Source organism: Salvelinus namaycush, chromosome 22 (genome assembly GCF_016432855.1).
Source record: "Salvelinus namaycush isolate Seneca chromosome 22, SaNama_1.0, whole genome shotgun sequence".
Lineage (NCBI taxonomy): Eukaryota > Metazoa > Chordata > Actinopteri > Salmoniformes > Salmonidae > Salvelinus > Salvelinus namaycush.
This window is the reverse complement of record NC_052328.1, coordinates 35,530,729-35,553,364: the sequence shown is the minus strand read 5'-3', so window position 1 is coordinate 35,553,364 and position 22,636 is coordinate 35,530,729.

Below are 22,636 nucleotides of genomic sequence, written 5' to 3'. Positions count from 1 at the left end.
CTCAATCCACTGAGCATAGACACATGCTCCAGCTGCCTCCCCCAGTCTCCCCCATCTCCCCTACCACCTCCTGCCTCCTCCTCCTACCTCCCCCTACCACCTCCTGCCTCCTCCTCCTGTCTCCCCCTATCTCCTCTACCTCCACCTGTCTCCCCCTACCTCCTCCTGCCTCCACCGTCTCCTCTCCCTCCCCCTACCTCCCCTCCCTCCCCCTACCTCCCCTACCTCCCCTGTCTCCCCCTACCTCTTCCTGTCTCCCCCTTCCTCCCGTCACCTCCACTTTCCTCCCCCTTCTTGCCCCTACCTCCCCCTCTTCCCCCTTCCTCCACATTACTCCCCCGTCTCCCCCTACCTCCCCCTTCCTCCCACTCCCTCCCCCTACCTCCCCCTTCCTCTCCCTACTTCCTCCTAAGGGACGCCACGGATCATCTGGTAGGACTCTAAACACACCAGCAGCACCTCTATGCCTCTGTTAGCTCTAGAGACAAAGATACTACATACTGTAGAGATACACACAGACACTGTACTCAGATTCTATACACAGCTTCATAAATACACACTGTTTTCTCTGTTACATGACTCTGGTAGCTCTAGAGACAGAGATACTAGATGGAAACACACACAGCTTTAGAAATACTCTTTCAGATGGTGAAATGCATTATAGAACAACACTGTTGAGTCGTATTGTAAGAAATGTTTTAGAGAAAGGGAATGCATCACTGTTGCCATTGCTTTTTGTTAGAGCTGTAGAAATACATTATAGATCAGCAACACACAGTTTGCCATTACCTCTGTTACAACTATAGAAAATACATTATAGTACGGCAACAACACATAATTGTATCTCTCTATGGAAATACATTATAGATCAGCAACACACTTTTCCATTACCTCTGTTACAGCTATAGAAAATACATTATGGATCAGCAACACATTGTTTTCCATTACCTCTGTTAGGCTATAGAAAATACATTATAAATCAGCAACACATTGTTTTCCATTACCTCTGTGAGGCTATAGAAAGTACATTATAGATCAGCAACACACGGTTTTCCATTACCTCTGTCACGGCTATAGAAAATACATTACAGAACAGCAACACATAGCTTTCTCTAAATGGGAATGTGAGTCCCAACCGTTCCATGAATGTGTCTGAAATTCTATACTGTAGTTTAGGCCGAAGATAATCCAGAGGTTTAACTATCCCCCAATCTACTGTTACTTCCTGATTCTGCTGGTCCATACGAAATCAATGGTGGCAAAGACAAAGAGCATGTTAAAAGGCTCAGCCAACCCATAAACAGATGATGTACTTCCACAAAATGGCATAAAATCATTTTAGCTCCCGTCAGAGACAGAGAGATAAACCCACAGTAAAGGCACACAGTAAAATGTCCCTAAACCTCACCACTGAAAAACACTGTGATTGTGCTGGCTTTGCAACATCCACTGGCTTGTAAACGAGCAACCGAAGGTAAGGGGGAGGGAGAGAGTGAGAGAGAGAGAGAAGGCGTCTACAACCGAAGGTAAGGGGGAGGGAGAGAGTGAGAGAGAGAGAGAGAGAGAGAGAGAGAGAGAGAGAGAGGTAATGAGAGACTGAGAGAAAGAGAGAAGGCGTCTACAACCGAAGGTAAGGGGGAGGGAGAGAGTGAGAGAGAGAGAGAGAGAGAGAGAGAGAGAACAAGAGGTAATGAGAGACTGAGAGAAAGAGAGAAGGTAAGGGGGGGGGAGAGAAGGCGTCTACAACTGCTGGGAATTCCTTGCCTTTCCGAGGGTAATATTTGTCTCAAGAAGGGGAGAGTAGGAAAAAGAGAGAGAGAAAAAGAGAGAGAGAAAAAACAGAGAGAGAGAATAAGCATAGGGAAAGAGAGATAATAGGCAGAGCGAGAGAGAGAAGCAGAGAGAGAAAGGGAGAAGCAGAGAGAGAAAGGGAGAAGCAGAGAGAGAAAGGGAGAAGCAGAGAGAGAAAGGGAGAAGCAGAGAGAGAAAGGGAGAAGCAGAGCGAGAAAGGGAGAAGCAGAGAGAGAAAGGGAGAAGCAGAGAGAGAAAGGGAGAAGCAGAGAGAGAAAGGGAGAAGCAGAGAGAGAAAGGGAGAAGCAGAGCGAGAAAGGGAGAAGCAGAGAGAGAAAGGGAGAAGCAGAGCGAGAAAGGGAGAAGCAGAGAGAGAAAGGGAGAAGCAGAGAGAGAAAGGGAGAAGCAGAGAGAGAAAGGGAGAAGCAGAGAGAGAAAGGGAGAAGCAGAGCGAGAGAGAGAAGCAGCGAGAGAAAGGGAGAAGCAGAGAGAGAAAGGGAGAAGCAGAGAGCGAAAGGGAAGAGAGAGCTCACAGGCCCCTGAACAGCACGCTTGGGTGAGATTACAAGTGGGAGGAACTGAATTGATAAATTAGTTCAGGCAACGTGCAAACTGATTACCACGACTGCACTGCCATAGAATCCATCAGGCACACCGTCACACAGAGACACAGACACACACACACACACACAGACACACAGACACACACACACACACACACACACTCAGCATTTGCTGAGTGAAGCAAACACTTAGAGAAATGCAGAGAGAGATAAACAAACCACACACATACACAGTACAAAGACCTACATGAAACACAAACACACACACACACAGACACACAGACACACACACACACACACCAGAGTGTATCTAGGGCGGAGTGTAGCGGTACACAGTGGATGGAGAATCTGCAGCGGCTGTAAGTAAAAGGTATTGAGCTGCTGACTCCAGAGAGCCAGACAAATCCCAGAGAACTAAAACTCACAGCACACACACACAGACAGAGGAGAATGAAGGCTAGCAGCTAATGACAACAACGTCAGCTAGCTAATTATCTTGGCTAGGCTATCGCTAGCACAGACCCAGACAGAGGAGAATAAACTCCAAACAATTAGCAGTAACAGCTAATGTTATTTCGCTCTCTAAAACATTAGCTAGCTATTCCTAGAAAGCTAAAGCTCACAACAGTTCAAACACAGCCAGAGGAGAATAACATGGCTAGCATCAATAAGCTAAAAGCTATTGCTAATGTTATTGTTCTCTCAATAGCGTTAGCTAGCTATTTCTCTCGGCTAGTCCATTGCTAACACCGTACTACACTTGTGCCAAATATAGCTACATATGCAAAAAAATATACAGTATATCACAAAAGTGAGTACACCCCTCACATTTTTGTAAATATTTGAGTATATCCTTTCATGTGACAACACTGAAGAAATGACACTTTGCTACAATGTAAAGTAGTGAGTGTACAGCTTGTATAACAGTGTAAATTTGCTGTCCCCTCAAAATAACTCAACACACAGCCATTAATGTCTAAACCGATGGCAACAAAAGTGAGTACACCCCTAAGTGAAAATGTCCAAATTGGGCCCAAAGTGTCAATATTTTGTGTGGCCACCATAATTTTCCAGCACTGCCTTAACCCTCTTGGGCATGGAGTTCACCAGAGCTTCACAGTTTGCCACTGGAGTCCTCTTCCACTCCTCCATGACGACATCACGGAGCTGGTGGATGTTAGAGACCTTGCACTCCTCCACCTTCCATTTGAGGATGCCCCACAGATGCTCAATAGGGATTAGGTCTGGAGACATGCTTGGCCAGTCCATCACCTTTACCCACAGCTTCTTTAGCAAGGCAGTGGTCGTCTTGGAGGTGTGTTTGGGGTCGTTATCATGTTGGAATACTGCCCTGCGGCCCATTCTCCGAAGGTAGGGGTTCATGCTCTGCTTCAGTATGTCACAGTACATGTTGGCATTCATGGTTCCCTCAATGAACTGTAGCTCCTCAGTGCCGGCAGCACTCATGCAGCCCCAGACCATGACACTCCCACCACCATGCTTGACTGTAGGCAAGACACACTTGTCTTTGTACTCCTCACCTGGTTGCCGCCACACACGCTTGACACCATCTGAACCAAATAAGTTTATCTTGGTCTCATCAGACCACAGGACATGGTTCCAGTAATCCATGTCCTTAGTCTGCTTGTCTTCAGCAAACTGTTTGCGGGCTTTCTTGTGCATCATCTTTAGAAGAGGCTTCCTTCTGGGACGACAGCCATGCAGACCAATTTGATGCAGTGTACGGCATATGGTCTGAACACTGACAGGCTGACCCCCCACCCCTTCAACCTCTGCAGCAATGCTGGCAGCACTCATACGTCTATTTCCCAAAGACAACCTCTGGATATGGCGCTGAGCACGTGCACTCAACTTCTTTGGTCGACCATGGCGAGGCCTGTTCTGAGTGGAACCTGTCCAGTTAAACCGCTGTATGGTCTTGGCCACTGTGCTGCAGCTCAGTTTCAGGGTCTTGGCAATCTTCTTATAGCCCAGGCCATCTTTATGTAGAGCAACAATTCTTTTTTTCAGATCCTCAGAGATTTCTTTGCCATGAGGTGCCATGTTGAACTTCCAGTGACCAGTCAGTATGGGAGTGTGAGCGCGATAACACCATATTTAACACACCTACTCCCCATTCACACCTGAGACCTTGTAACACTAACGAGTCACATGACACCGAGGAGGGAAAATGGCTAATTGGGCCCAATTTGGAAATTTTCACTTAGGGGTGTACTCACTTTTGTTGCCAGCGGTTTGGACATTAATGGCTGTGTGTTGAGTTATTTTGAGGGGACAGCAAATTTACACTGTTATACAAGCTGTACACTCACTACTTTACATTGTAGCAAAGTGTCATTTCTTCAGTGTTGTCACATGAAAAGATATACTCAAATATTTACAAAAATGTGAGGGGTGTACTCACTTTTGTGATATACTGTATATATATATTTAAGGTAAGTCAATTAAGAAAAATGTATTATTTACAATGAAGGCAAGAGGCAAAAGGCATCCTGTAGGACAGAGGCGGTGATAAAAACATTTAAAAAGGCAAAAAACAATGTAAACCAAAAACGGACAAGACAGACAGACGACAACATGCTATGCAATATACAGCTACACCCACAGTATGTAATACATATTACTGTTCTACCTTTAGGTGTGAGTAAGCTATAGCTAACGCTACATTAGCATCAGGGGTCCTGTAGCTCATCATGCTACTGTTCTACCTTTAGGTGTGAGTAAGCTATAGCTAACGCTACATTAGCATCAGGGGTCCTGTAGCTCATCATGCTACTGTTCTACCTTTAGGTGTGAGTAAGCTATAGCTAACGCTACATTAGCATCAGGGGTCCTGTAACTCATCATGCTACTGTTCTACCTTTAGGTGTGAGTAAGCTATAGCTAACGCTACATTAGCATCAGGGGTCCTGTAGCTCATCATGCTACTGTTCTACCTTTGGGTGTGAGAAAGCTATAGCTAACGCTACATTAACATCAGGGGTCCTGTAGCTCATCATGCTACTGTTCTACCTTTAGGTGTGAGTAAGCTATAGCTTACGCTACATTAGCATCAGGGGTCCTGTAGCTCATCATGAGGTTATAGCTAGATATTGTATGGAAAACCAGCCTCAAGCTAACCGCAGCATTCTATTACAGCATTTTTTGTTGCTGACGCTTCTCTCTGCACGTCACACACACACTCCAATACATACCACAGTGATAGTGAGAAACTCTACACCCCACCCAAGCACTGATGTCACCCTGGAGATGATTGTGTTATTGTGTGTGTGTGTGTGTGTGTGTGTGTGTGTGTGTGTGTGTGTGTGTGTGTGTGTGTGTGTGTGTGTGTGTGTGTGTGTGTGTGTGTGTGTGTGCGTGCGCTGGCCCGAGGCAGAGTGTGAAGCTTTTATTGGGATTTGCAAATCAACTACAAGTGATAAGTGGAGAGAGAATCTGCAGAGCTTTCACACATCCAAGGGACTAGGCCTGTGTCCATACTCCAGGGGACTAGGCCTGTGTCCATACTCCAGCTAGCCAAATGAGGTCTACACACCAGCCTAGGTCACCCATGATACAAGTCAGTATTTGACGTCTATCCATGTCTGAGGACGCTGGGAGAAGATGTGAAAACTGTCCCCTAGGGGCAACAGTGAGTGCTGTTACCTTCAAGTAGGTTTGGGTTTTGCTAAGACATTGTGGACGGGGATGGTGGATCACTGGATTCAAACATCCAACCTTTAGAACCAGAGGCAGATGCTTCCACCCATCCACCATCTCCTAGCAAAACCCAAACCTACTTGAAGGTAACAGCGCTCACTGTTGCCCCTAGTGGCCAGTTTCCACGTCATCTCCCAACGTCCTCAGACATCTCCTAGTAAAACCCAAACCTACTTGAAGGTAACATCATCTCCCAACGTCCTCAGACGTCTCCTAGCTGGAGTACGGACACAGGCCTTGTCCCTTGGAATGTGGTTTTAGAGATTTTTGTTTTCAGCCTATCCCAAACCTTAACCCCTACCTTAAACATTTTGAGTAAAAACCTAAACTTAATCTGAAACATTTGCAACAACTTCGAAATTTGACATTTCAGAAACATGGATGAACGTCTCACACACACACACACACACACACACACACACACACACACACACACACACACACACACACACACACACACACACACACACACACACACACACACACACACACACACACACACACACACACAGTCTCTTGCTAACTCCTCTCGTCCAGCTGATAATTATGAATAGAACCACTGAGATCCAGAGGCAGAGCATGAGGCCATGGTTGATCTAACAGACGCTGATGAAACCACATATCAACTCTGGTCTGTCTGCTAAGAGGGGACACAGTAGAACCCAGATCTACTGTTAGATACTGCTGACTACATCTAACAATGTATGTCTGCTAACAGGGGACACAGTAGAACCCAGATCTAATGTTAGATACTGCTGAGTAGAACTAACAATGTTGTATAGGTATTAGCAACATGCTAATAACGAAGTTGTGCAGAGTTTACATAGGTCCAGTGTTTTCAGATCACCACTAAAGCCTAGGAGGCGAGGGTCTAGGGGTCCGTTTGGAAGGGGGCCTAAGTTTACATAGGTCCAGTGTTTTCAGATCACCACTAGAGCCTAGGAGGAGAGGGTCTAGGGGTCCGTTTGGAAGGGGGCCTACGTTTACATAGATCCGGTGTTTTCAGATCACCACTAGAGCCTAGGAGGCGAGGGTCTAGGGGTCCGTTTGGAAGGGGGCCTAAGGGCTCAGATACAGCAGTAGATAACCCAGAGTTCTTAGCACCTCTGAGCATAATGCCGGCTGTTATTTGCAAACCGAGTGAAAATGTCGGCAATCAGACGTCTAGATGCGGGTGGTGTGAAAAAACACATTGCTCTGAAGGATCGGCAGACTAACGCTAGATCCACATTCGCTGTGATTTATGCGAGGCTAAAGTCTGAGTGTTCCAGGGAGTCATGTTGGAAACCTGGCAACTGTTGATCCCTTCCAGCGCTACTGACCGACCTTGAGGCTTCGTAAAGTTCTCACGTTCTCAAGGAAACCAACCCCCCACCCCCTTGACCAAACCAAGACACACACACACACACACACACACACACACACACACACACACACACACACACACACACACACACACACACACATGCTCACGCACACACAGCACACACAATCCCAGCCAGATACAGCCCCCAACAGCCTTGGTTTGTAGCAGCCATTTTGAGGTTGTGGTTCAAAGGTGACGTGAATGAAAAGTTAACTGCTCTGGCGGGACATTAAACAGAGGGGGGAAGAGTTTCAATACGGAGAGGCAGAAAGAGAGAAACCTGTATTCCCATATCTATTAAGTGAAATACCACAGTGTGTCACCATAGCAGCAAGATCCACAGCAGCAAGATGTGTGACCTGTTGCCACAAGAAAAGGGCAACCAGTGAAGAACAAACACCATTGTAAATACAAACCATTTTTATATTTATTTATTTTCCCTTTTGTACTTTAACTATTTGCACATCGTTAAAACACTGTATAGAGACATAATATGACATTTGAAATGTCTCTATTCTTCTGAAACTTTTGTGAGTGTAATATTTACTGTTCATTTTTGATAGTTTATTTCACTTTTGTTCATTCTCTATTTCACGTGTGTTGGTAACGTATACAGACGCTCCCCATGCCAGTAACCCAGAGAGAGAGACAGAGAGTTAATCAAATTGCTACCCGGACTATTTGCATTGAACCCCCCCCCCCCCCTTTTTTTATATGATGCTGATACTCGCTGTTTATTATCTACGCTTGGTCCCTTTACCTCTACCTACATGTACCGTACAGATTACCTCAATTACCTAGACTAACCTGTACCTCCACTCATTTACTCGGTACTGGTACACCCGTATATAGCCTCGTTATTGTTATTTTATTGTGTTACGTTTTTATTAAATGTTTTACTTTAGTTTATTTAGTCAATATTATCTGTCTTAAAACTGCATTGTTGGTTAGGGGCTTGTAAGTAAGTATTTCACTGTAAGGTCTGTGTATTTGGAGCATGTGATTTGATTTGATTTGTGAAAGAGAAAGAAAGAAAGAGAGAGAAACCTGGCAAAAAGTGAACAGAAAGAGACAGAAAGAGTGAACAGAAAGAGTGAACAGAAAGAGACAGAAAGAGTGAACAGAAAGAGTCAGAAAGAGTGAACAGAAAGTCAGAGGGGAAACTCGTATCTCCATCCATCTCGCTCTCTCTCTCTCTCTCTTTTGCCATCAATCGTTCCACCCATCTCTCTCTCTCTCTCTCTCCATCAATCGTTCCATCCATCCATCTTTCTCTTGCCATCTATCGTTCCATCCATCATGACACAGATGGTCTGTCAGGTGTCGATGTCAGGAGTGATGGCCTCCCTCTGCCCCAACCATACGGACTCTACCATTATCCCCAACTCCTACCAGATGGACTTGTCTGTCTCATTCCTTCACTCCTGACTCCCAAGACCCTTAGTCTCCTGGAGAAGATGGGTCACTGGCCATGAACACACACACACACACACACACACACACACACACACACACACACACACACACACACACACACACACACACACACACACACACACACACACACACACACACACACACACACACACAGTCATACACACACACGCACACTTTTTTCTCCAGTGTGTGTGTGAGCGTGTGTGTGAGTGTGTGTGTGTGTGCGAGCAAATGAGTGTGTGCGAGCGTGTGTGTGTGTGTGTGTGTACAGGGGGTCAGTCCACCAAGAGAAGCCCCCATAGAGAGGGCCCTGTCAAGAGAGGTAATTGATGATGTTTTCATTACAAGGTGTGGGGTGTGTGTGTGTGTGTGTGTGTGTGTGTGTGTGTGTGTGTGTGTGTGTGTGTGTGTGTGTGTGTGTGTGTGTGTGTGTGTGTGTGTGTGTGTGTGTGTGTCTAGAATTGACTCAGCTGCCACCTCTTTGACACCAACTACTATAACGAGTGGCCAAGACATTCAGTCATCACTTCCAAATGTCTGACACACACACACACACACACACACACACACACACACACACACACACACACACACACACACACACACACACACACACACACACACACACACACACACACACACACACACACACAGCCAGAGAGTCAGAACAGCTGAGGGTCAAGAAAACTGAAAACAAATGTATCTTTGTTTTATTTTTGCAAAGCACACAAAGACAAGCTTAGATGAAATAAAACATTTTCAGTGGTATCTATGTGCCAAGGCAGGGTAACCTGGTGGTATGGATGTACCAAGGCAGGGTAACCTGGTGGTATGGATGTGCCAAGGCAGGGTAACCTGGTGGTATGGATGTGCCAAGGCAGGGTAACCTGGTGGTATGGATGTGCCAAGGCAGGGTAACCTGGTGGTATGGATGTGCCAAGACAGGGTAACCTGGTGATATGGATGTGCCAAGGCAGGGTAACCTGGTGGTATGGATGTACCAAGGCAGGGTAACCTGGTGGTATGGATGTACCAAGGCAGGGTAACCTGGTGGTATGGATGTACCAAGGCAGGGTAACCTGGCTGTGTGGATGTACCAAGGCAGGGTAACCTGGCTGTGTGGATGTACCAAGGCAGGGTAACCTGGTGGTATGGATGTGCCAAGGCAGGGTAACCTGGTGGTATGGATGTGCCAAGGCAGGGTAACCTGGTGGTATGGATGTACCAAGGCAGGGTAACCTGGTGGTATGGATGTGCCAAGGCAGGGTAACATGGTGGTATGGATGTACCAAGGCAGGGTAACCTGGTGGTATGGATGTACCAAGGCAGGGTAACCTGGTGGTATGGATGTACCAAGGCAGGGTAACCTGGTGGTATGGATGTGCCAAGGCAGGGTAACCTGGTGGTATGGATGTACCAAGGCAGGGTAACCTGGTGGTATGGATGTACCAAGGCAGGGTAACATGGTGGTATGGATGTACCAAGGCAGGGTAACCTGGTGGTATGGATGTACCAAGGCAGGGTAACCTGGTGGTATGGATGTACCAAGGCAGGGTAACCTGGTGGTATGGATGTACCAAGGCAGGGTAACCTGGCTGTGTGGATGTACCAAGGCAGGGTAACCTGGTGGTATGGATGTACCAAGGCAGGGTAACCTGGTGGTATGGATGTGCCAATGCAGGGTAACCTGGTGGTATGGATGTGCCAATGCAGGGTAACCTGGTGGTATGGATGTACCAAGGCAGGGTAACCTGGTGGTATGGATGTGCCAAGGCAGGGTAACCTGGTGGTATGGATGTGCCAAGGCAGGGTAACATGGTGGTATGGATGTGCCAAGGCAGGGTAACATGGTGGTATGGATGTGCCAAGGCAGGGTAACATGGTGGTATGGATGTGCCAAGGCAGGGTAACATGGTGGTATGGATGTGCCAAGGCAGGGTAACCTGGTGGTATGGATGTGCCAAGGCAGGGTAACATGGTGGTATGGATGTGCCAAGGCAGGGTAACATGGTGGTATGGATGTGCCAAGGCAGGGTAACCTGGTGGTATGGATGTGCCAAGGCAGGGTAACATGGTGGTATGGATGTACCAAGGCAGGGTAACCTGGTGGTATGGATGTACCAAGGCAGGGTAACCTGGTGGTATGGATGTACCAAGGCAGGGTAACCTGGTGGTATGGATGTACCAAGGCAGGGTAACCTGGTGGTATGGATGTACCAAGGCAGGGTAACCTGGTGGTATGGATGTACCAAGGCAGGGTAACCTGGCTGTGTGGATGTACCAAGGCAGGGTAACCTGGTGGTATGGATGTGCCAAGGCAGGGTAACCTATTAATTAACATGAACAGGCTTTTATAAACTCCATCTCAGTATGAAGATGAACAGGCTTTTATAAACTCCATCTCAGTGTGAAGATGAACAGGTTTTTATAAACTCCATCTCAGTATGAAGATGAACAGGCTTTTATAAACTCCATCTCAGTGTGAAGATGAACAGGCTTTTATAAACTCCATCTCAGTGTGAAGATGAACAGGCTTTTATAAACTCCATCTCAGTATGAAGATGAACAGGCTTTTATAAACTCCATCTCAGTATGAACATGAACAGGCCTTTATAAACTCCATCTCAGCATGAAAGGCGTTCTGGTCTTGTTTTACTTCAACAGATGAAGGGAAAACGGCAACTACAACAATGACTAGTGGAAGGATTGAAGCCAAGACAGTTTTCAGTCTGGGGAACATTCAGAACCACATGGGTGACATTTCACCAGAGCCAATAGAGAATAGGGTGCCATTTGACCAGAGCCAATAGGGAATAGGGTGCCATTTGACCAGAGCCAATAGGGAATAGGGTGTTATTTGACCAGAGCCAATAGGGAATAGGGTGCCATTTGACCAGAGCCAATAGGGAATAGGGTGCCATTTAACCAGAGTCAATAGGGAATAGGGTGCCATTTAACCAGAGCCAATAAGGAATAGGGTGACATTTCACCAGAGCCAATAGGGAATAGGGTGCCATTTAACCAGAGCCAATGGGGAATAGGGTGCCATTTCACCAGAGCCAATAAGGAATAGGGTGCCATTTAACCAGAGCCAATAAGGAATAGGGTGCCATTTAACCAGAGCCAATAAGGAATAGGGTGCCATTTAACCAGAGCCAATAATGAATAGGGTGACATTTCACCAGAGCCAATAGGGAATAGGGTGCCATTTAACCAGAGCCAATGGGGAATAGGGTGCCATTTCACCAGAGCCAATAAGGAATAGGGTGCCATTTAACCAGAGCCAATAAGGAATAGGGTGCCATTTCACCAGAGCCAATAGGGAATAGGGTGCCATTTCACCAGAGCCAATAGAGACTAGGGTGCCATTTCACCAGAGCCAATAGGGAATAGGGTGCCATTTCACCAGAGCCAATAGAGACTAGGGTGCCATTTCACCAGAGCCAATAGGGAATAGGGTGCCATTTAACCAGAGCCAATAGAGACTAGGGTGCCATTTCACCAGAGCCAATAGGGAATAGGGTGCCATTTAACCAGAGCCAATAGAGACTAGGGTGCCATTTAACCAGAGCCAATAGGGAATAGGGTGCCATTTCACCAGAGCCAATAGGGAATAGGGTGCCATTTCACCAGAGCCAATAGGGAATAGGGTGCCATTTCACCAGAGCCAATTGGGAATAGGGTGCCATTTCACCAGAGCCAATTGGGAATAGGGTGCCATTTGGGACTCACACATGAAGTTCTGTGATCTATTTTGTTATATATTTTTTGAACCTTTATTTAGCTTTGGAGTACATTTCTGGAATGGTATGGAAGTTATGGCAGCTAGGTCAGTCTCCATTGAGGTTTGGGGCAAAATGAAGCCATGCTTGTCGAGGGCAAAGCTTTGGCAGGATGGCAACACTCCGCCAGGTCTAGGTAATCTGACGTCAAAGGTTTATTGTAAAGATGTCAGATGTCTCTCCCTCCAGCCTTAACCTTAACCATTAGTAGCATGAACCAATGCTGACCCTGTATCAGAGCTTAACTAGTGAATACATCTATACTTAGATAGTTCCCCTCCCCCCCATCCAAAACTCCAAACCCCTATCTCAGCCCACAGTACTTCTACCTCCTCACTTAACCTGGTTTTCTGTAGGGATCCTGGGCCTCCCAAGAGCCTCCCTTCATCTCCTCTTATCTCCTCTAAGCCCAACATTACCTCTGGCCCGCCACAAGACTCCGCTCCGCTCCTCTCAGCTCCTCTCATCTCCTCTCAGCTCCTCTCAGCTCCTCTTATCTCCTCTCCTCTCCTCTCATCTCATCTCATCTCCTCTCCTCTCATCTCATCTCATCTCCTCTCATCTCAGCTCCTCTCAGCTTCTCTCATCTCAGCTCCTCTCAGCTCCTCTCATCTCCTCTCCTCTCAGCTCCTCTCAGCTCCTCTCAGCTCGCTCCTCTCATCTCCTCTCAGCTTCTCTCAGCTCCTCTCATCTCCTCTCAGCTCCTCTCAGCTCCTCTCATCTCCTCTCAGCTCCTCTCAGCTCCTCTCATCTCCTCTCATCTCCTCTCCTCTCAGCTCCTCTCAGCTCCTCTCAGCTCCTCTCAGCTCCTCTCCTCTCAGCTCAGCTCCTCTCATCTCCTCTCAGCTCCTCTCAGCTCCTCTCAGCTCCTCTCAGCTCCTCTCATCTCCTCTCAGCTCCTCTCAGCTCCTCTCAGCTCCTCTCAGCTCGCTCCTCTCATCTCCTCTCAGCTCCTCTCATCTCCTCTCAGCTCCTCTCAGCTCCTCTCAGCTCCTCTCATCTCCTCTCATCTCCTCTCCTCTCCTCTCCTCTCAGCTCCTCTCATCTCCTCTCAGCTCCTCTCAGCTCCTCTCCTCTCAGCTCCTCTCAGCTCCTCTCATCTCCTCTCAGCTCCTCTCAGCTCCTCTCATCTCCTCTCAGCTCCTCTCAGCTCCTCTCATCTCCTCTCAGCTCCTCTCAGCTCCTCTCAGCTCCTCTCATCTCCTCTCAGCTCCTCTCATCTCTGCTCCTCTCAGCTCCTCTCAGCTCCTCTCATCTCCTCTCAGCTCCTCTCAGCTCCTCTCATCTCCTCTCAGCTCCTCTCAGCTCCTCTCATCTCTGCTCCTCTCAGCTCCTCTCAGCCCAACATTACCTCTGGCCCTCCACAAGTCTCCTCTCAGACCCCCCCCCCCCCTACCTCTAATCATCCACAAGCCTCCTTCCAGCCTCCTCTCAACCCTGCCAGTGCAGAAATGAATTATATGGTTTTTCACACCTGTTTCTGCTCAGGAACACTGCAGCACGGTGGTGGTGGTAAACCCAGTTTTCCAGAGGGGGAAGTATGTGTGTGTTCCCCCACCAAGGCTACATCTGGGCGCGGGCGCTAGCTAAATTATAACTCTAATTGCATTAATGGACATTATGGCTGAGTGCCAAATGGCAACCTATTCCCTACGTAGTGCACAACTTTTAACCAGGGACCAAAGGGCCTACGTTTCATACATAGAGAATAGGGTGCCATTTGGGACCGAGCCTATGCCCTGCAGTTGGCAGTTTTTTTCTCTCTCCCTCTCTCATTTCTCCCTCTCTCATTTCTCCCTCTCTCATTTCTCCCTCTCTCATTTCTCCCTCTCTCATTTCTCCCTCTCTCATTTCTCCCTCTCTCATTTCTCCCTCTCTCATTTCTCTCTCTCTCATTTCTCCCTCTCTCATTTCTCTCTCTCTCATTTCTCCCTCTCTCATTTCTCTCTCTCTCATTTCTCCCTCTCTCATTTCTCCCTCTCTCATTTCTCCCTCTCTCATTTCTCCCTCTCTCATTTCTCCCTCTCTCATTTCTCCCTCTCTCATTTCTCCCTCTCCCATTTCTCCCTCTTTCATTTCTCCCTCTCTCATTTCTCTCTCTCTCATTTCTCCCTCTCTCATTTGACACTATAAAGGGGGATGAAAAAAAGAGAAGAAGTGGTTGAGGCGGTTTGGGTTTTTACGAGCTGTGATCGCGGAGACCCATCGTTACCATGATGTTGTGTACAAATAGGAGAAGCAGTGTGAGAAGTGTGTGTGTGTGTGTGTGTGTGTGTGTGTGTGTGTGTGTGTGTGTGTGTGTGTGTGTGTGTGTGTGTGTGTGTGTGTGTGTGTGTGTATGTGTGTGCGTGTGCGTGTGCGTGTGTGTGTATGTGCGTGTGTGTGCGTGCGTGTGTGTGCGTGTGTGCGTGTGCGTGTGTGCGTGTGTGTGTCTCTGCATGGCAACAATCTGAAGGGGCTGATTTCCATCTAATTACTTTATCACATCATTTCACAAATTGCCTTTTCATTGGGGAGCGGAGAGCAGCACAGGGGCACGCTGGGAATCTGGAGCGCGTGTGTGCGTGCATGTGTGTGTGTGCGTGCGTGCATGTATGTGTGTGTGTGTGTGTGTGTGTGTGAGCGCTGGGATTCTGGGGCCAATCCTTTAATTTACTACTCATTTCTTGTTAAATTAAACAAGAAAATACCATTTGTGAGAAGAGGGGGATTGGAGGAAATCAGGAAAGCAGGGAAGGGAAAAAAGGACTCCAATTCCACAGCAGGGAGGAGGGAAAGACAAGAAGTGTAGTGAACCCCCCATTTCTCCTCTGACTGGCACCATCACTCCATTTTTGTTTCAATAAACAGATCAAACAAAAAGCAGGAGAGAGGAAACAGCATTCAGGAAAGAGGGAGGGAGGGATAGAGGGATGGATGGAGGGATGGAGGGATGGAGTGCTTGGGCCTTTGTTTGTCTTTCCTTCACCACAAGTTTACAGCTGTGTGTTCAAGCTGGCACTTAACTGCATGCCCAGACACCCATGAGTGACAAGCAACAGACTGCATTGTTTTGTTGTGTTTCTCCAGCTTGGCTCAGAGGGAAGAAAATCATCCAGGCACTTGACTTTATTTGGAACACAGTCAGCAACACAAGTCATTAGGCACATTGGAACGAAAGAAAGAGGGGAAGGGGGGGTATATATCTGTGATGGTGGTTAGCCTATCAAGCCTTGAAAACTAACAAACACAGCATCTTCATCTCACATAGAATACCATCTCTATATCCCTCCCTCTTTATACTCCCCTCCTCTCTCCCTCTCTCTCCTTCTCCTCCTCTCTCCCTCTCTCCTTCCCCTCCTCTCTCCCTCTCTCTCCTTCTCCTCCTCTCTTCCTCTCTCTCCTACTCCTCCTCTCTCCCTCTCTCTCCTTCTCCTCCTCTCTTCCTCTCTCTCCTTCTCCTCCTCTCTCCCTCTCTCTCCTTCTCCTCCTCTCTCCCTCTCTCCTTCTCCTCCTCTCTCCCTCTCTCCTTCTCCTCCTCTCTCCCTCTCTCTCCTTCTCCTCCTCTCTCCCTCTCTCTCCTTCTCCTCCTCTCTTCCTCTCTCTCCTTCTCCTCCTCTCTCCCTCTCTCTCCTTCTCCTCCTCTCTTCCTCTCTCTCCTTCTCCTCCTCTCTCCCTCTCTCCTTCTCCTCCTCTCTCCCTCTCTCTCCTTCTCCTCCTCTCTTCCTCTCTCTCCTTCTCCTCCTCTCTCCCTCTCTCTCCTTCTCCTCCTCTCTCCCTCTCTCTCCTTCTCCTCCTCTCTCCCTCTCTCTCCTTCTCCTCCTCTCTCCGTCTCTCTCCTTCTCCTCCTCTCTCCCTCTCTCATTCTCCTCCTCTCTCCCTCTCTCTCCTTCTCCTCCTCTCTCCCTCTCTCTCCTTCTCCTCCTCTCTTCCTCTCTCTCCATCTCCTCCTCTCTCCCTCTCTCCTTCTCCTCCTCTCTCCCTCTCTCCTTCTCCTCCTCTCTCCCTCTCTCTCCTTCTCCTCCTCTCTCCCTCTCTCCTTCTCCTCCTCTCTCACTCTCTCCTTCTCCTCCTCTCTCCCTCTCTCCTTCTCCTCCTCTCTCCCTCACTCTCCTTCTCCTCCTCTCTCCCTCTCTCCTTCTCCTCCTCTCTCCCTCTCTCCTTCCCCTCCTCTCTCCCTCTCTCTCCTTCTCCTCCTCTCTTCCTCTCTCTCTTTCTCCTCCTCTCTCCCTCTCTCTCCTTCTCCTCCTCTCTCCCTCTCTCTCCTTCTCCTCCTCTCTTCCTCTCTCTCATTCTCCTCCTCTCTTCCAGTCTCTCTCTTCTTCTCCTCTTTTCTCACATTTTTTATATCCCTCCCTTTCTACTCTGTATATCCCTCTCGTTCTACTCTGTCTCCTACCTCCTACCTGGTCCCTGTTGTATCCCTCTCGTTCTACTCTGTCTCCTACCTCCTACCTGGTCCCTGTTGTATCCCTCTCGTTCTACTCTGTCTCCTACCTCCTACCTGGTCCCTGTTGTATCCCTCTCGTTCTACTCTGTCTCCTACCTCCTACCTGGTCCCTGTTGTATCCCTCTCGTTCTACTCTGACTCCTACCTCCTACCTGGTCCCTGTTGTATCCCTCTCGTTCTACTCTGTCTCCTACCTCCTACCTGGTCCCTGTTGTATCCCTCTCGTTCTACTCTGTCTCCTACCTCCTACCTGGTCCCTGTTGTATCCCTCTCGTTCTACTCTGACTCCTACCTCCTACCTGGTCCCTGTTGTATCCCTCTCGTTCTACTCTGTCTCCTACCTCCTACCTGGTCCCTGTTGTATCCCTCTCGTTCTACTCTGTCTCCTACCTCCTACCTGGTCCCTGTTGTATCCCTCTCGTTCTACTCTGACTCCTACCTCCTACCTGGTCCCTGTTGTAGCGACAGCAGCCAGTCACCTTCCACTTCCTGTTGCTGTTCAGTACTAGCAGCTGAGACTGAGACTGGGTCTGGGACTGAGACTGAGACTCCCCAGTGACCATGTAGTGGGAGGACAACACAACATAACAGTGTACAGGGGAGAGCAGTCTGATCTACATAACATTGGTTTACATTCTAGGTTAGGTAACTGACAACTGCTGATGTAAAAAAGGGCTTTGTAAAATACATTTAATTTGATCATATTCTATTCTATTCCATTCAATTTCTATTATATTCTACTCTATCAAGCTGCTTAATGCAGTGCCATCGTTCTCCTGTGTGTGTGTGTGTGTGTGTGTGTGTGTGTGTGTGTGTGTGTGTGTGTGTGTGTGTGTGTGTGTGTGTGTGTGTGTGTGTGTGTGTGTGTGTGTGTGTGTGTGTGTGTGTGTGTGTGTGTTGATGATTAATTACTGTTGTGTCTATCTCCAAGGGGCCAGGCTCTCTCTCCCTCTCTCTCTCTCTCTCTCTCTCCTTCTTTCTCTCTCTGTGCCTCCCTTCCTAGCTGAGACAAAGACCAGATGATATTTGTAAAACTATGCTCTCACTAGCTCCAGTCATGGATGTTCCACTCGGTCTTTTGAAGCAGGGACAAAGCAGTGTTCTGCTGGAACAACCTGTTTCTGATTCCTCACTCTTGCTGAGTATGCTTCCCACTTTCTCTCCCTCTCTCTCCCTCTCCCCCTCTCTCCCTCTCCCTCCCTCTCTCCCTCCGAATCCCACTTTTTCTCTGTCTCTAAACACAACCCTTTGGCACAGGCCTAGCTGTTAGCCAGCAGGTTATTGAGTTCTCTCTCTCTTTCTCTACCTCCCTCCCCTCTCTCTCTGTGTGTCTCTCTCGCCTCTCTCTCTCTCTCTCTCTCTCTCTCTCTTTCTCTACCTCCCTCCCCTCTCTCTCTGTGTGTCTCTCTCCCCCCTCTCTCTCTCTCTCTCTCTCTTTCTCTACCTCCCTCCCCTCTCTCTCTGTGTGTCTCTCTCCCCCCTCTCTCTCTCTCTCTTTCTCTACCTCCCTCCCCTCTCTCTCTCTGTGTCTCTCTCCCCCCTCTCTCCCTCTCTTCCTCCTTCTCTTTCTCCCTCTCTTTCTCCATCTCTTTCTCTCTCTGGGTTGGTACAGTGTTAACTTGGTCCTCTGTTCAGGGATAAATGTTGTCCACAGAGGAAGTGTCTTTGTAAAGCAGACTTTGTTTCAGCCTTTCCTCTGAGGGGGTGAAGATGTGGGGTTAAAGGGAGGGTGAGGGGGTAGAAGGTGTGGGGTTAAAGGGAGGGTGAGGGGGTTGAAGGTGTGGGGTTAAAGGGAGGGTGAGGGGGGTGAAGGTGTGGGGTTAAAGGGAGGGTGGGGGGGTGAGGGGGGTGAAGGTGTGGGGTTAAAGGGAGGGTGAGGGCCCTGAAGGTGTGGGGTTAAAGGGAGGGTGAGGGGGTGAGGGGGGTGAAGGTGTGGGGTTAAAGGGAGGGTGAGGGGGGTGAAGGTGTGGGGTTAAAGGGAGGGTGAGGGGTTTGAAGGTGTGGGGTTAAAGGGAGGGTGAGGGGGGTGAAGGTGTGGGGTTAAAGGGAGGGTGAGGGGGTTGAAGGTGTGGGGTTAAAGGGAGGGTGAGGGGGTGAGGGGGGTGAAGGTGTGGGGTTAAAGGGAGGGTGAGGGGGTGAGGGGGGTGAAGGTGTGGGGTTAAAGGGAGGGTGAGGGGGTGAGGGGGGTGAAGGTGTGGGGTTAAAGGGAGGGTGAGGGCCCTGAAGGTGTGGGGTTAAAGGGGGGGTAAGGGGGTGAGGGGGGTGAAGGTGTGGGGTTAAAGGGAGGGTGAGGGGGTGAGGGGGGTGAAGGTGTGGGGTTAAAGGGAGGGTGAGGGGGTGAGGGGGGTGAAGGTGTGGGGTTAAAGGGAGGGTGAGGGGGGTGAAGGTGTGGGGTTAAAGGGAGGGTGAGGGCCCTGAAGGTGTGGGGTTAAAGGGAGGGTGAGGGGGGTGAAGGTGTGGGGTTAAAGGGAGGGTGAGGGGGTGAGGGGGGTGAAGGTGTGGGGTTAAAGGGAGGGTGAGGGGGGTGAAGGTGTGGGGTTAAAGGGAGGGTGAGGGGGGTGAAGGTGTGGGGTTAAAGGGAGGGTGAGGGGGGTGAAGGTGTGGGGTTAAAGGGAGGGTGAGGGGGTGAAGGTGTGGGGTTAAAGGGAGGGTGAGGGGGTGAGGGGGGTGAAGGTGTGGGGTTAAAGGGAGGGTGAGGGGTTGAAGGTGTGGGGTTAAAGGGAGGGTGAGGGGGTGAGGGGGGTGAAGGTGTGGGGTTAAAGGGAGGGTGAGGGGGTGAGGGGGGTGAAGGTGTGGGGTTAAAGGGAGGGTGAGGGGGTGAGGGGGGTGAAGGTGTGGGGTTAAAGGGAGGGTGAGGGGGGTGAAGGTGTGGGGTTAAAGGGAGGGTGAGGGTCCTGAAGGTGTGGGGTTAAAGGGAGGGTGAGGGGGGTGAAGGTGTGGGGTTAAAGGGAGGGTGAGGGGGTGAGGGGGGTGAAGGTGTGGGGTTAAAGGGAGGGTGAGGGCCCTGAAGGTGTGGGGTTAAAGGGAGGGTGAGGGGGGTGAAGGTGTGGGGTTAAAGGGAGGGTGAGGGGGGTGAAGGTGTGGGGTTAAAGGGAGGATGAGGGGGTGAGGGGGGTGAAGGTGTGGGGTTAAAGGGAGGGTGAGGGGGTGAGGGGGGTGAAGGTGTGGGGTTAAAGGGAGGGTGAGGGGGTGAGGGGGGTGAAGGTGTGGGGTTAAAGGGAGGGTGAGGGGGTGAGGGGGGTGAAGGTGTGGGGTTAAAGGGAGGGTGAGGGGGGTGAAGGTGTGGGGTTAAAGGGAGGGTGAGGGCCCTGAAGGTGTGGGGTTAAAGGGAGGGTGAGGGGTGAGGGGGGTGAAGGTGTGGGGTTAAAGGGAGGGTGAGGGGGGTGTCATGTGTTTTATGGCAGGGGGAGTCACATTAGACAAATGGGTCGAGAACACATTTCATTCTGACATAATAAATTGCAGCTTCCTGGCTTCCTCCTCAGGTATAATGACAATACAACATCCAGCCTCCTGGCTTCCTCCTCAGGTATAATGACAATACAACATCCAGCCTCCTGGCTTCCTCCTCAGGTATAATGACAATACAACATCCAGCCTCCTGGCTTCCTCCTCAGGTATAATGACAATACAACATCCAGCCTCCTGGCTTCCTCCTCAGGTATAATGACAATACAACATCCAGCCTCCTGGCTTCCTCCTCAGGTATAATGACAATACAACATGCAGCCTCCTGGCTTCCTCCTCAGGTATAATGACAATACAACATCCAGCCTCCTGGCTTCCTCCTCAGGTATAATGACAATACAACATCCAGCCTCCTGGCTTCCTCCTCAGGTATAATGACAATACAACATCCAGCCTCCTGGCTTCCTCCTCAGGTATAATGACAATACAACATCCAGCCTCCTGGCTTCCTCCTCAGGTATAATGACAATACAACATCCAGCCTCCTGGCTTCCTCCTCAGGTATAATGACAATACAACATCCAGCCTCCTGGCTTCCTCCTCAGGTATAATGACAAAACAACATCCAGCCTCCTGGCTTCCTCCTCAGGTATAATGACAATACAACATCCAGCTTCCTGGCTTCCTCCTCAGGTATAATGACAATACAACATCCAGCCTCCTGGCTTCCTCCTCAGGTATAATGACAATACAACATCCAGCCTCCTGGCTTCCTCCTCAGGTATAATGACAATACAACATCCAGCCTCCTGGCTTCCTCCTCAGGTATAATGACAATACAACATCCAGCTTCCTGGCTTCCTCCTCAGGTATAATGACAATACAACATCCAGCCTCCTGGCTTCCTCCTCAGGTATAATGACAATACAATACCCAGGAACTAAGAGGCCCATTCGAGCTGTGGGTAAAGGCCACCACATCAATGATCTAGTGTCTGTCTGTCTGTCTGTCTGTCTGTCTGTCTGTCTGTCTGTCTGTCTGTCTGTCTGTCTGTCTGTCTGCCTGCCTGCCTGCCTGCCTGCCTGCCTGCCTGCCTGCCTGCCTGCCTGTCTGCCTGCCTGTCTGTCTGTCTGTCTGTCTGTCTGTCTGTCTGTCTGTCTGTCTGTCTGTCTGTCTGTCTGTCTGTCTGTCTGTCTGTCTGTCTGTCTGTCTGTCTGTACAGGTGGGGATATCCTCAGTCTCTCCTATAGCACATAGGCTACACACCGCTAACCGCTAGCACACCACTGGAACAAAGATAATAGACGTCAACAACTAACCCACTAATTCACCAATGGATATAAGGAGACGGGGCAGCTTACAGTTCTAGTCAGAGCCACGTCTTTAGAGAGGTTCTAGTCAGAGCCACGTCTGTAGAGAGGTTCTAGTCAGAGCCACGTCTTTAGAGAGGTTCTAGTCAGAGCCACGTCTGTAGAGAGGTTCTAGTCAGAGGCACGTCTGTAGAGAGGTTCTAGTCAGAGCCACGTCTTTAGAGAGGTTCTAGTCAGAGCCACGTCTTTAGAGAGGTTCTAGTCAGAGGCACGTCTTTAGAGAGGTTCTAGTCAGAGCCACGTCTTTAGAGAGGTTCTAGTCAGAGCCACGTCTGTAGAGAGGTTCTAGTCAGAGCCACGTCTTTAGAGAGGTTCTAGTCAGAGCCACGTCTTTAGAGAGGTTCTAGTCAGAGCCACGTCTTTAGAGAATTGGGCACCTTCTGGAATGTGTTATATTGCTCTAAATGATAGACTTTCAGTCACATAGCATTATTTAAATAGTCCACTTGTGTAATGTTAATGGGACACTAACATGGCTCCTATATCATATTGAACTGTTATTGTCTGTAAATGCATCCTAACGCTCATTCTAGACAATATATTCACCCTGTAATGTAATGGGGAGAAACACGGCCTACAGCACTGGTGCTCCTAGACATTATGGTGAAACCAAGAAACCAAAACCAGAGAGGACTTTCATGGAATCCCATGCGCCTGACTGATACATAGTGTCCAGATTTGTTCTTGGTGAATAATGAAGGTCTTATCTACGACGTTGTCTCTAGCCAGGGGCAGGTTAGCTTCAAGATGATCCAATTACACCAGATGAG